Source organism: Panonychus citri, unplaced genomic scaffold (genome assembly GCF_014898815.1).
Source record: "Panonychus citri isolate SS breed McGregor unplaced genomic scaffold, ASM1489881v1 Contig00036, whole genome shotgun sequence".
Lineage (NCBI taxonomy): Eukaryota > Metazoa > Arthropoda > Arachnida > Trombidiformes > Tetranychidae > Panonychus > Panonychus citri.
The window spans coordinates 20,895-36,275 of NW_026515441.1; positions in this window are offsets into that span (position 1 = coordinate 20,895).

The following is a 15,381-nucleotide window of genomic DNA, read 5'->3' on the forward strand; positions in this document are numbered from 1 at the left end:
AACCGATTTAAAAAGTGATCAAGTTGATAATCAACACTCGCAATCAAATGAAATTGAAAGTTGATTGTTTGATACCAAAATTATCAACATAATTAACAACATTGACCTCTCACCGGTTGTTGATTACCTTTAATTGTTAATCGAATGCATCTAATAATTAAGTCAATATCCAGAAACAAAAGTTGATAAGTTATTAACTGAAGGTGTGTGATCATTATGGTTGTTTGTTTATCTTTAGATAAATAAAAAGTAATTGTAAAAAAATTAAGGTTAGGTTATTGTTTACAATTAGTGACACTGTTAATTGTTGATTAATTGTGATTAAGGAAAGATAAACACTTTGATTGTAGCAATAAAGGAAAAATAAATTCTCGTTAATTGGTAATGATTCTGATGGTGGATTAGTTCAAGTGATTAACACGAAAAAATTAGCAAACTTTAAATTTTCACAATTAGTTTGATTGTTTATACGATAAATTTGAAACAATTAACGTTCAATAATCTTTAAGATTAGTTTCAAGATGTTTCTTTGTTAATTATTACAACAATTTAATGATAATCAAGAAAACAAATACCATTTAATTCATGGTAATTATAATTTACTTGAAAAGTTTACAATCATTTTAATTGTTGATTGTTAACATGACAGGTAAATCATTTGTTGCTAATTAATCAATTCCAATTAATCAACTAATGGTAAATAGTACAAAAATTAACTTGGATAATTAAAACACAAGAAATTGGAAGGAAAAATCAGTTAATTGTTTGATTAACCAATACACTAATCAAATCAAAGGCAATTAACTTATAATTGTGAATAGCAAACGATAACAATAGTGGAAACAATTAATTAATTGTTAACGAATCAGTGATTGTGCAAGTGAAAGTATAAAAATAGTGATTGAAGTAAAATTTTACTGATTGTAATTATAAGTAATTAAATTAACCAGATATTGAGACGATAATATTTAACTACAATTAAATAATAACGATGATATAATAATAGTAAACATAATGATGATTAAATTGATTTTTTTCAGTCAACAATCAACAATATTAATTGTATTGTATTGATTTGAACAGATTCTGATGACCAGTTTGAACTATTTTTTTTTGTTTAATTTGATTGATTATCACTGTACATAAGTCGTTAATGATTTAAACAATTTAAACAATTAACCTGATCAACTGAGTGCCTTTAACATTAACTGTTGGCTTGATAATCAAATTGGCAAACAATTTAGCTAATCAAGTTACGGTTAAATAGTTTCCATGAATCAAATACATTCATAAACAAAAAGTAACGGTAAATGTTAATAATACAATCAGGAGATTAAGATGAATGAAAATTTGGTCCAATCCAAAGAGTAAAAACTTTCAATTCATCTTCAAGATAATCTTTATTTATGGATTAGGATAATATTTGTGTTCATTGGTGTTTATTGAAGGTTGTAACTTGGAATCGCCTGTGGGCAGTGATGATTTCAACCCAATGGTTTGTTGTTTAATTAGTTGAAGGTTTTAAATTTCAAGGATCTCAATCAATCTCATCATGATTATTATCATGATGATAAAAGTGATTACAAAAGACTAACCTTGTATTATCTGGTTATCCCTTTTTTTTCATCATCATCCCTGTGAGGATTGAGTGAAAAATGATCAAGATTAAGGTGAGTTTAAACATCACTTTGATCATCACAATCAAGGTTACAAAATGGTGACTTGATTGCTTGTTGTTGATGATGATCAGTTAAAAATATCTTAATCCACCGAGATCACGAGTATCTTGTTAATCTTGGTTAAAGATAATGTATTATAAGAGAAAGCAAATCAATCGGACAATTTAAATTGTTACACTCGTCAAGATCATCTAAAGGATATTGCAATCAACATTGTTAATCCTCAAAAGGTATTGACAGGATAATCAAAGTGATATATTTTTAATCATCAAGATAATGTAAAGGTATTGACATGATTTATAATATTGATTGTTCAACAATTAATCTTAACGTTTAGTTTTCTGTTATCATCAATGGTTTCATTTTGATTAACTAATCAACACTCAAATCTTGAGCTATTGAAAAGTATAATTTAATTATGATCAATTGTAGCTACTGTTTAGATTTTTGTTTAATATATATAAAATTGACAGTTTAATTATTGATTAATTGTTTCAAAGTGAATTAGATGCTTGTAGCGATTGCCAATCAAATTTTCATTTCAATTTTTTTGTTAATTACTGTGATTTTGGCGGTAAATCAAAACTGTTTGTTGATTAATTGAATTGATTTGACTTTTTTTTTCATGTTCACAAATGAAAATTTTCATTAGATTTACAATTATAATGAAAGTTTATTATATATTCCTGATTAGGAAGTGTTGTAAGTTAATTAACTTATTTAAATCTAGATAATTAACTTAAAATTTGAATTGGCTAATTGGGCCACCCGTAAAGTTATAAACAATTTACCTCTAATTGTAATTAAGATTGATATTTGATAAACAATTATCGACAAGTACAAATGAAACCGATCGAAGGCAAAATCAATACACAAAATGAAAGTGATTAAGATTTAATTGTGATAACAATTAAGGGACATTGGGACAGATTTAATGGACAGATAGTAATATTATATTAAATCAGTCGATTTTAATTAAAACCTTCAACACTTTAATGATCAACACAACTAATTTCAATGAAACACCAATTAAGACAAATAATCGAGACCTTAAAGTTTAAAATGAACCAACAAACTTTATGATTAACAAATTGTTGTTATATTGAACGATCATCATTGAGCCTACACAATTAAATTAAACAATTTAATCGAAAATCAAATAATCAATTCAAGGTTGTAATTAAGGTGAACAATTTGTTGATTGTCATCAATAAGAAAAATTTTCACAGAATATAATAATCAATTGATTCTCATTGAAAAAAAAGAAACCGAAAACTTTTAATTAACTTAATTGTATCATTCAAAGATCATTGAATTTTAATTATACAGATTAATGGATTGTCAGGGACAACAATTAACGATTAGAATTGATTGTTAATTGTTTTTTCACCCAAAAAGGTGACATCAAATGAGACAAAATGTAAAGTTGATTAATGATTTAGGAATAACAATTGTAATGATTAGCCGATTATTAAAGCAATTGATACGAAAATCAATCGTAATCATTATCAACAATTAATGTTTAACTTTCTCCCGAAAGTGAAATTATCTTAATTGCTTGAGGCTTTTCCGAATCATAATCTTTGTTGGTTCATTGATGAAACTGAAATTGAGGTTTCATTTCATACTAACCTAATATTACAATTCATTATATTAGAAATGAAAACTATCAATCGCCCGAGGGCATATTACAAGTTACAAACAATTTCAACCTTCCTAAACTATTGTAATAGATTTGATCTGATGATTAGTAGGATTAGCTGGGCCTACAATTGATCAGTAATCAGTTTAATTATCCGAAAACAATTAGCCACACACATCATATATGTAAATAATAATTAATCTCAAATTAAAAGTCAAAGAAATCATTGAATTTATGTTAATTTACCTCAATTATCATAATCCCAAGGATTAAATTGATCATCTTTATGTTAATTGCCAAGAAAAATTCAATTCAAATTAACTTCTTACCTTGACCAATCTACAATCTGTAATAATATTTAATTGTGAATCGTGTTTACTTGGATCTAATTAAATCAAATTGTTACGATTTGCAAGCTACTCTTTTTTTGTAACCATTGTGACTTATTGACCAACTAATTGTCATTGAACAATTTAGTTAAATTTGATGTCATAAACTGATTGTTGTTGTTTTTGATTTCCTCAAACTTTACCCAAACAATTAAAAAACTAAATAAGTTAATCATCACTTTTCATCAGTTAATTATCAACATCTCACGATCTGTATTATAATTGAACATCAAGCAAACAAATACACTCACTCACACACAAGATTATCATCTAACTGTTAATCATTTTAATCATTACGATTAATAAAACTCAATGATTAACAGAATCTTGATTCAAGGTGTTGATAACAATACAAAATTAACGATTATCATAAAGACTAAATTTAGATGATAATAATTATCTTAACACGATTAGAAAACATAAAATCATCATCATGATTCAGATTAGTAGGAAATGTATGTTAACAGTTATAAATATTATTCGTGAAGATTTTTTTTATCAGAAAATGAAAGTTCTGAATAAATCTGAATATTATTTCCTATTATTATTGGAAAACATTGAATGGTGAATGAAGATTTGCACGAGAATAGTAATTAGAGATGAACAATCGGTGATAGTTTTGCTAATTGTTTCCATTTAATTGATTGAGCAATTGATCAAAAAGTTCATTAACTTTAATTGTTTTAAGTTGATTTCCTCACAGAGGTAAAACTTTTTTCTCAATCCGTTTGGCTGATTAGTAGATAATTGAAAACCTTTAACATTTAAAAGGAAACAATTAAAAACTTTGGTACAATAATCATGATAAATGTGAGATATGGTTAATGACGTTTACTGTTGAGATAACGGTAAATATATCATCCAACTTATCATCATCATCGTCATCATCATAACCTTTATGTATGATGAAAATAATGATACATCATTTGAGAGAGAAAAAAATTTCTAATCATAAGGATATGAAATTTTCCCTGGTTTTCATGGTGATTTTGAAAGTATTCTCATGTTCCTGTCAATTTCAGTTCTGTGAAAATCATTTCCATGATAATGTAAAGACGATTAACCTGAGGATTTAAATTGTTATTCTTGAAAAGAGAAGAAAATTTTTTTTCCTCTTCTTCCAAAGTAACAGTTTTTATTTATTCCTCTTCATCTTAATTCATCTCAATGAAAATTACATGATAACATTTCATTGTAATTCCTAAATATATATTACTATCATTACCATGAAGATGTGATGATGATGATAATGGTAGACACATTTAGATGGTAATGATTATAAAAGATGAGATGATGAGATTATATGGTTTAAACATATTAGATTAACATTTGATGGTTCCATTGACATTCAGTAGACATCATGATAGAAATGTAGATAATAAATTCAATTGAAATGTTCATCTTGATGATAACATGTTAAACAGTAGCTGAAAGATATTGGTGAGATTGGTGATGATTAATAATCAGAAAATTCTTGTTGATTGTAATTACTGTTGATCAACAACAGAAAAGATTAACAATTAGATTTGTACAGAAAAGGATTCACATTATTTCACAATTTATGTTAATCTTTTTGCTAAAATCCTTTTCCATCAGAACTGGACATCATTTGGTCAGTATCTTTTCCCTTGTTCAACCGCCCAACAATCAATTATCATGATAATTTAGCTTTCTTTAATTTAATTGATTACTGATAGTGTATAAATCACTGTACATAAATATAAGTAAATTAACTTTACCACTGATTATTAATTAAAAACAAATCAATTTTGTTGAGGGACTCATCGGATTGACAATTTAACTAATTAAACTTTTTATCTCTCTCTCTCTCTCTCTCTCTCTCTCTGCGCTGATTTGTTTCAAATAGAAACCGTTAATTAATCTTGTTATTAATAAATTGCTTTTATGTGTATATGAGTTAAATTAATGTTCTGGGTGTTAATCATTGAGATGGATCATCAAACTAACGGTTAACAATCAAAAAGGTAATGGGATAACTATTCAGGCCAACGATAATCATCATGTTATATAAGTGTATGGATATTATTAGTTTCAGGAATCAGTTGGATAAGAAAAAAACAAGTTCAATTCATTGAATTAACCATTATAATGGTATGTAATTAACTGATCAACTCGAAAATATCGGTTTTGAAATTGAATCAGAAAGATTATCAAGTGAAAGTTGGAGATCACAGTTATATGAAAAAAAAAGTTTTCCATGATAACTTCCGATAGAAATGTGAAATTTTTGAATCATTGCCAATCAAAGTTGATTAGATTTAAATGATTAAATCTAATAATCATCATCAAAGTGAAAGTTTTCATAATCGTAATGATTAAAAATAAGAAGAAGAGTGAAAAGTTAATCAATGGATTGAATTGTTCATGTTATTTATTATCATGTTCAGTAATCAATATGATGAAGATTATATTTCATAAGAGATTAACTGATTTTCACTATTAAAGTTGGATTAATATGATAACAAATTGATCATAATCAGTCAATCCTAAAATTAATACAATTAAACAAAGTTAATCATGATTAATATACAAAATTTTTGGTCTCTTTGATTCCAATATATTTGTTAATCATTTAACTATTTCAACACAATACAAAATGGGATTAAATTGTTATCAACTCTATTTACTTATTAATCTTACCTGGCGGCGATTCAAATCAAAATGATATCATGTTGATAATGATGATTAATAATAATGATAGTTAATAGATAATTATCTTGAATGGAAATCATATCAATTAGAAATCTTCCTTTTCCGGTTTCCGATTGGACGTTTTGAAGTAAATAATAAAAAAAAACAAATTCGATAAAAAAAAGTTCTAATCACTTTTTTCCTAACCATTTCAAGTACAAAACTAATTATACAATTAAAGTAAATTCTGCTAATCAATTAATGTTAATTGTCTACATTGTAAATAGGAAATCAGTTTGAAATTGAATGATTATTCAGACAACTGATTAGCTTTTATATCCTCACCTTTAATTAGTTATTAATTATGATGATGGTGATGATGATTAGGCTAATAATTAGTTTAAATTAATGTTAATTACTTTTGAAAGTTGAAAATAAGTTCAACAATTGTGTTATTAAAATGTTCCGATGGGAAATTGATTGTTTGTTGCAAGAAAAATTTAAAATCAATCGTTAACCAACAATCAATTCATTCAACTATGTAACTCAATCAGTTTAATTGGATTTCAATCACTTGGTGAGACCAATTAACAATTTAGACAACAATCAGCAAACAATAAGAAACAAACAGTAAAAACAAAATGGTAACTAATTTAAACAATTTACGGAAGTTAATAATCAATTTAACAATTAACGCTTTGAGAAAAGCTTCCTTAATCATTTAGAAAAAGTTACAATTGAATTAACAATTATGAAATTGTTTAAACAATCAATTCAATCAAGTGAGATAATCAATTGGATAAACTTAATTGTCAACCAGTTTAAACTTTTATATAATAAGTTATCATTTTCAATCTTAATTGTTAACCTAATGTCAACTGGGCGTTTAGTTATTATTACAATTTAGTGTCATTATCAATTGAAAATTTAAACAATTAGTTAATTGTTGGTCAAGCCCTTTGATAGGGATGACATGGACTTAGAAATTAAAAATTGGGCTAAATTGTAGGTCGCACGATATAAGAGATGTTAATTGTCATCGATGAGGTTTAAATAATAGCTAAAGTGTCTGGGTGATAATGACAATTAACTGTGTTAATGATTAACTAAATTTAAATCAAGTATTTGGTGTGTAAGAAGATTAAGATTGATTGTATACAATTAAGATAATACGGTTAAATTGTGAATTGAACAATAGGTTAAACATGTAGGGAGAGAGACAGTTATTAACTTTTCTCAATGATTTACATTAACTATCTCTCCATGAAGATGATAATCATTAACCATGGTTGATTTAGATTTACCTGATTAGTATTGTTCACAATCAACTAATTGTTGGTTAACAATCAGAGTCTTGTATCGATGGGTCAATCTTTTTTTTTCACCATTCACAGTGTGTGTATATTAACACTTGAAACGTATTGTTAAGGAGCAAATAAATTACCACCTGATTTACTTGATTACTGGTCAAACTTGACCAATAAACAATTGAAAATAAATATTGGATCAATTGAGAAATCATATCGGTCATCGTGATAATTATTATTATTATAATCATTGCATCAATGAGCTTCATTCATCATCTTAAGCTTGATACAAATTTTAGTGGGAAAAAAAGTAAACAAAATTTTACTATGATTGAGAAAACAATTAACCATTACAATCAATTAATCCATTTGTAGTTATCAACATTATCATCAATCTCATGATGATCATGATGATGATGAATAATGATGATCCTCATTAACCATCAACATAATATTTAAAGGGCAATCCAATTGGAGTCTTATTGTAATCAAGTTGATTTACTCAATTGAGAAACAAAAAAAAATGAGAGAAATTTTTTTTTTCAATCAATCAAAAACAATTAAATCATCATTTGCGTGTAACATTGATGATCAGGATAAAGATTAAGGGATAAAGATGATGCTCGCATCATCTTATATTAGTTACACCTTTAATTTTCGCAACGATTATATCGGTGTCTTAAATTGTTGGCCTAGAAAAAAAAACGAATTAGAAAACCAAAGCAAATCGAGATGAAGATGAAAGAGAGTAAAAAAAGAAACTGGTTTCATTATATTAATAGTCTCTTCCCTTTATCTTTCTTTCTTTCTTTCTTTTCATCTTCATCCTCTTTCTTTCCTCTCTCATCTTCATCGCATTCTAAAAGCACTTTGTTTCTTAGCATCTTCATCTCTTTCTTTCCTCTCTCATCTTCATCGCATTCTAAAAGCACTTTGTTTCTTAGCATCTTCATCTCTCTTCCTTTGTGTCTCTCTATCCAGGTAAACTCAATACTCTCCACACTCAATGTGATTTGTATGATTTTCAGGTAGACGGATAACCTTTATCCATCAATGACCACAATAAACATTAATTCATTCAACTTGCAATTTGAATTGTTGTAACAATCAGCCATTTAAAGTGTGAACACAATCATTCATTGAATTTGCATTCTAATTTACCTGAAAAAAAGGACAATAAATATAAAAAAAAATTTCAAATGAGTCCAAAAATACTGTTGCTTTCAATGGTTTTTGTAACAAAAAGTTTCAAATTTTTATCAATACAAATGATTGAAAATCTGAAAATATCTTCTCAACTTAATGATTTGCAATTGAAATCTAAACTATTGATTAAATTGTTAATGTTTCTTGTTCTGATTGTTGAGATTTACATTAACAGTGGTAGAAACATTATCAATGAGTTGATTCCATGTTACATCGTAACTAAATTAACCCATTAAATTAGCAATTAACGTTAATCAACACAATCTAATTGCAAAAGTTTCGCAAGAAAATAGTCATTTAAACTTGTAATCAGTTGGCAATTTGAATTCAATCAAGTTGATGATGATGATGAAGATAATGATGATAATATTGGATCGATAACAAAAAGTATTCGCGAAAAATTTAATTAAGATTGGCAATAGGAAAGAGGAAATTAATTTCTATCGCTGACAAAGTTCAAATAGACAAGTTGAAAGGTTAAATTGAATTTCTTTATATCTTAAAAGTTTAGGTTTCCAATGGTGGATAACAATAAACATAGGAAATTGTATTCGATAATAAGACTATTTGAATTCTAAGAATTTTTTTATATTCTTTTTCTATGAAATGAGAACATTTCTTCTAGATCTTTTTAGATCTTCTTCTCTTTTTTATCCCTCGAAATTGTAAAAGTCTTAAATTTCCATAGGAATTTATTTCTTTGTTTACTTTTACCTTTGTTGATCTTTTTCTTCCCATAAATGGACTATAACATGTATTAGTGGATTCGTTGGGTCAGTTTAGTAAAAATGACCAGAAGGATAAGTTTACAATGGACTAGAAGGAGGAGAGGGAGGAGGAAGAAGAGGTAAGATGAATACACAATTTTACCATCGAAAGGTAAATGTAGCAAAGAGATTGAGAGATATTCTAGATCAATGTTGAATCTAAGCTTATCGAATTGTTAGAGAGAGAAAAAAGATTCGAAAAAGAAAAAAAAAGTTTGGAAAAAGTTTTTTTTTATTCTTATTCTGATATTTCAATATGATTGAAGAGATTGTAGCTGTTTTTCATGATTAAAGTGATAGTTGGAATCATGAATTTGAAATTAATCTGAAAACAGAAACAAAAAAAAAGTTCTGTTGATTATCATGAGAGTTTTTTTTTATATTTTCTAAGCCAAATTAAGCTAATCATCATCATCAATTGTTAGTATTGTGATTAAGTTTGATGATGATAATGAACATGATTTTGATGAGAGAGGTTAAAAAACAAAGCTCGAGATGAGATTGGATCAACATGGTAATTGGATTTCTCAGATTATAATAATAGTAGATTAGGTTGGGTCAGTTTAGAGATTGGAATCAATGGTCAATCAAGTTTAGTCCCAACAAGAACATGAGTAACTTTTTTTTTGTTTCTGTTTAAAACTGACCACTTAATCCAGGACATGATTAGTTTGGTCAATCTCATTGATATGGAAACTTTCAACATGTGATGGGTTAAAATTAGTAACAATTAAAAGGTTGATTGTTTAAGATATTAAATCAGTGACCATGAAATCCGGTAAAGTAGTAAAATCTAATCACATCCGAAGCGGAAACTGTTAGCAATTAAATAAAATTAATCTTTCTTGAAATTAACAATCAGCTCATCGTTATCATGATGATTTTAATTGATTACAATCTTATGGTGAGGCTCTTGTCTTTTCACAACATTGACCCAAATATGGACACATAGATATACAAGGTAATGATTTCCGGTCAGTAAGAGGTTACTAATTAGTGACTTAATTTGTATTCCAATGTATAGTCATCACCCTTAGTTAGTAATTAACTTTAATTACAATACAAGGTTATTTGCCGATACAAAGTTTGTATTATCATATTGCAATAAAAAATGGTTACTTTTGGAAAGTTAGTTAACTAATTGTGATTATTTAACAGTTAATTGCTGCCAGGTAACTATGAATACATTAGTTTCTTTAAAAATATAATAATAATTATGCAAATTGTGACAATTAGTTTGTCTCTTCCTCATGCAATTAATGAAGGAAATTAAGTGAAAACTTTACATAATCAGACCAAGGTCCATTTTCGGGTGAAAATAATGTAACAATTAACTTTTAATTAGTCCAAATAATCAGCTAATTCTTGTAATCAATATAACTGCCAATTTGTAAGTATAAGTTTAGGTTTATTGACCATTAAGCTTAATTGTTGTTAACCCAAACCATTGATTAATTGTAGACAATAATGAATTTGAAAACATCAATTGAAGCTAATCAAAGGTAATTGTATACGTTTTGTTGGTGTGCAACATGATTTAATTGTGATCAACAATTGATTTAAATACAATTTAGATAAATTGTGATCAGTAATCGATAGTTGATTTTATCCTTATTGAACTTAACACAATTTAATTGTTAAGATTAACTGTTAATGATGATAATACCAATTGAAATAACGGTTATTTCTTGTTGAGTAATTTAAAATAATCAACTAACCTTTAATTGTTGTTAATCAACACATTCAAATACAAAAGGTTATTAATAAATTTTGAATGTAACAATTTTTGATTGTTACTTTGTCATCAATTCAAATAAATAATAAGGTTAAACATTAGTTTTAAAACCTTTAATTGTTACAATTATCATGTTGATAATGAAAACAATCAACGAATACAAATAAATGATTGTCAAGATTAACAATCTTTACCAAACCGTTTTCAGGACAATTAAAGGTTACATGATCATAATTAACACAGAGATGCTCATTTGATTGATTAAATTGTTCACCATTCTAATCACTAATCATAATAATAATCATCAATCATTTATTAATAATAAAAATAAGAAAAGTATTGCATTCAAATTATGATGATAACCACAACTTAATCATTGATAAACTACCCAATGGATTAAATTGATTAACTAGAAAGTACAATTTAATCAAGATTCAGATTAATTGATTACTTATGAGGAAGATGTAAAAACAAAAGACATTCAATTACAATTAACTATCAGATGGAAAAGAAAACTTTGATTGAAAGTTGATTAGATTATAATAAGATGTTGTATTATTTGGAAAGCAAATTGATTGGCACAGTTAATTGTAAGGTTGTTAATTTCATGTTGATGGTAAAACCTATTATCATTAACTAACTAATTTAAGTATAAGAAAACTGGATTAAGGTGAAAACAACAATCAAAGTAAAAGGGCTAAGCCCAAAAATCCCTATTGTTCATCATCATTATCATCACAATGTTAAATTCATATATACCTCAGGTAGTCAATTGTATATTATTATCATGATGATTAACTGATTGTGTTACAAATGAATGAATGAAAATTAATCAATATGAAAAGCATTAATATTACAAGAATAGATTCATCAATACAATTGATTTACAATCTATTGTTGATTAAAAGGGATATTTAATCATAACCATGATCAATTCAAAGCCAAGCCTATGGATAGTAAATATTTTAATTGTCTAATCAAATTGTAAGTAAATTAATTCGTTGATTTTTTTTTTTGGTTTATTTACCAGATTAAAGTTGATCAAATCATTGGAATCAATTTATAATTGTAACATGACCTAAATTGTGATTAAACTTTCATGTTAATTATGATGATAGACTTTAAATTTGTGAAAGGTGTGATAATTAATAAGTTAATTGTAATAGATTTGCTTCTCATTGATTGTAATCAAGACAAAATTGGTTGATTACAATTTTGAATTTAATATCATCTGATTAATCAACAATATTCTGATATTATCATTTGAAAACAAATGATTGAGTTGATGAATGAAATGATTTGCTGTTAACAATGAGCTAAATTTTTTTCATCATCATTATCATCAACATCATCATTTACAATTAACTTTAATCATAATGATGACCATTAAAATATATATATTAATAATAAAATACAATTGATAACTATTAATAGTATCCTCATTATGATAATATTGACTCACCAATTGTTACCTTATTCATTCATCAATTTAATTGTGAATGATAAAGTTTATTGATTAATAACAGTTAGTTAAGTAGCATGATGATTATCATGATGACAGGTTAATTGGTTACCTGGTGACATAAGACATTCAACTTGATATTATTATTATTATCATACATCAATGAGCAAGAAGTAAAAGTTCAATGAAAAGATAACAAATTGGATAATATTAGATCATAAAATTCTGAATCATGATTAGCGAAACAGAATGCGAATCAAGAAAAACAGAGTTTCGATTCGAGGATAATAATTCGTAAACATGAAGATAATTCCCTTGGTAATTTGATCTGAAAGATAAAATGGAAACCAAATTCTGAGTCTCTCCTGTGGATATATCATATTATTCACGATCAAACTTGAGAGATGAGGAAGAGAAAAAAAAAGTTCGAAAGGTTGAGAAGAAAAAATAAGAATTCGATTCGTTTGAAATCTTCTGAATGATTATTGTATACATGATGATGCGAAACTTTAAAGATGAGGTCAGAAAAATATGACAGTTTGACAGTTGAACATGTAAAGTAGTTGATTCCATCAAGATGATTCTGAAACTCAGAATTACTCAATTTCCGTTTTTTCTTCATCATTTCAGTTTTTTTCTCACAACAATATTTATTATCTTATCATCTTCATCATCATCATCAACACCCTCAAGACATTTATATGCATGTAATCATTTGGGTCTTTTTATTATTTCTCTTGTTTTCTCAATCTTATTTTGCTCTCTCTCAACTTTTCAGAATCGGAACATTATTTTGATTCATTTTTTATTCTGTTTACTTTTTATTTCATGATAAATATAAAATGGATTATGAAAATAAACTGTTGGATAACATTATCACTTCATATTAATATGTTGGGTGAAAAACTCATATGAGAATCGAGGTGAAAAAAAGAAACAGGAAGTAAGAATTTCATTTCCAGGATAACAAAGGTAATTTATCTAAGACTTGAATTGATTATTGGTGATCATCATCATCATTAATATCAAGAGATTATCATAATAATAATAATATAAATCTGCTTTGGGATCATCTTTGACTATCAATTGTTTACCTTAATTATCATTGAACACATTAGGTGAATTATGGGAAATCTTTTATCAGTAGGAAGAGGAAGTGATCAGAGGAAAGTTGAGATTCTCTTGGAATAATCAATGATAATTAATCTAATAAAAACAAAAACGATTCCAAAATTATGCTACCCGATATTCAACCAAAACTAACGGTAAAATGTGTATCTAGATATTCAACTGTTGATACGATTAAACAAATGGACATTGAATCAATTGAAGAAATTGATAATTGAGGTGAGTTTAAATTTAGAAGTAAGAAAAAAGTTTCATCATGATGATGGTTAATTGGGAGGAAGGTGATTTATGATTCGTTCATGATGATTATGCTTCTGATAAAAGAGAGAGATAAAGATGATGATGATGATGATGGACACTACATCAAGGTGAGCTCAGGTGAATTCATTCAAATCAAATTCTAAATCATAACAGTAACACTACTCAGGTGGACACATGAAACGATTTCCCGAAAACATGAAAACACGTTCGCCAGTTTAATCGCTTCTTGTAATCATCTTCGACGATCATTAATATTATCATACTTTTCGTCTTGTCTTTTTTTCTTTCTTTGCTAAGGCGTTAACATCTTTTTCTTTCTCTCTCTCATCATCATATTTATCTTCATCTTCATCTTTTCTTCCTTTGGGTTTGTGGGACAAGTAAAGAAGGTTTTAAAGATGGAGAGCAAAAAAAAGAAAAAGTTGTGATGTCAAATGTATACAAATAATTCTGATTCTGAATTCGGATGCATGATGATGATGATGATGATCGCATCATCATGATGAAAGATGGTAGCGATGATGAAGATGCGAAAATTGAGAACAGAAAAAGAACAAGTAAAAAAAATTGGAAGAAAATAAGTTAACTTTTTTTTTTCGAAAACATTAATTTCTAATGATGATTAAAATAATGACGAAATAATCAAGTAAAGATCCTTAATTTAATTGCGATGATTAACATTCAATTTGAATGATCGTTTGTTGAGATTAAATTGTTTTCCATCATAACAAATATAACATTGAACGAGAAAAGTAATATTTCAATTAACTTAAATTGGAAACAAAAAACTTAATTTTAATTATAACCTTTTCATTTACAATTAACTTGATTTCAACTGATTGGGCTAATCAATTAGCTAAATATTTAATTGATTGTTGCAGGTTTTCACAGTTAAGGTTGATAAATTAACTTTAACTTACCTTGAATTAATTGAGAGGTTTAAATTGTTGAATCTTTTGCAATGATGACAATTTTTGATTATTGCAATTAAATTGATAAGATTTAAATTTGATGATTTAAATTGTCTAATTTTTTAGGTTGTTGTTGATTGAAACACTTAATTAAAGTGTTGTAATTGTAAACACACACAAAGACAAGAAAATTTAATTAAATCCAGGTAATGTTAAGGTAACGATAATTGTAATCATTATTG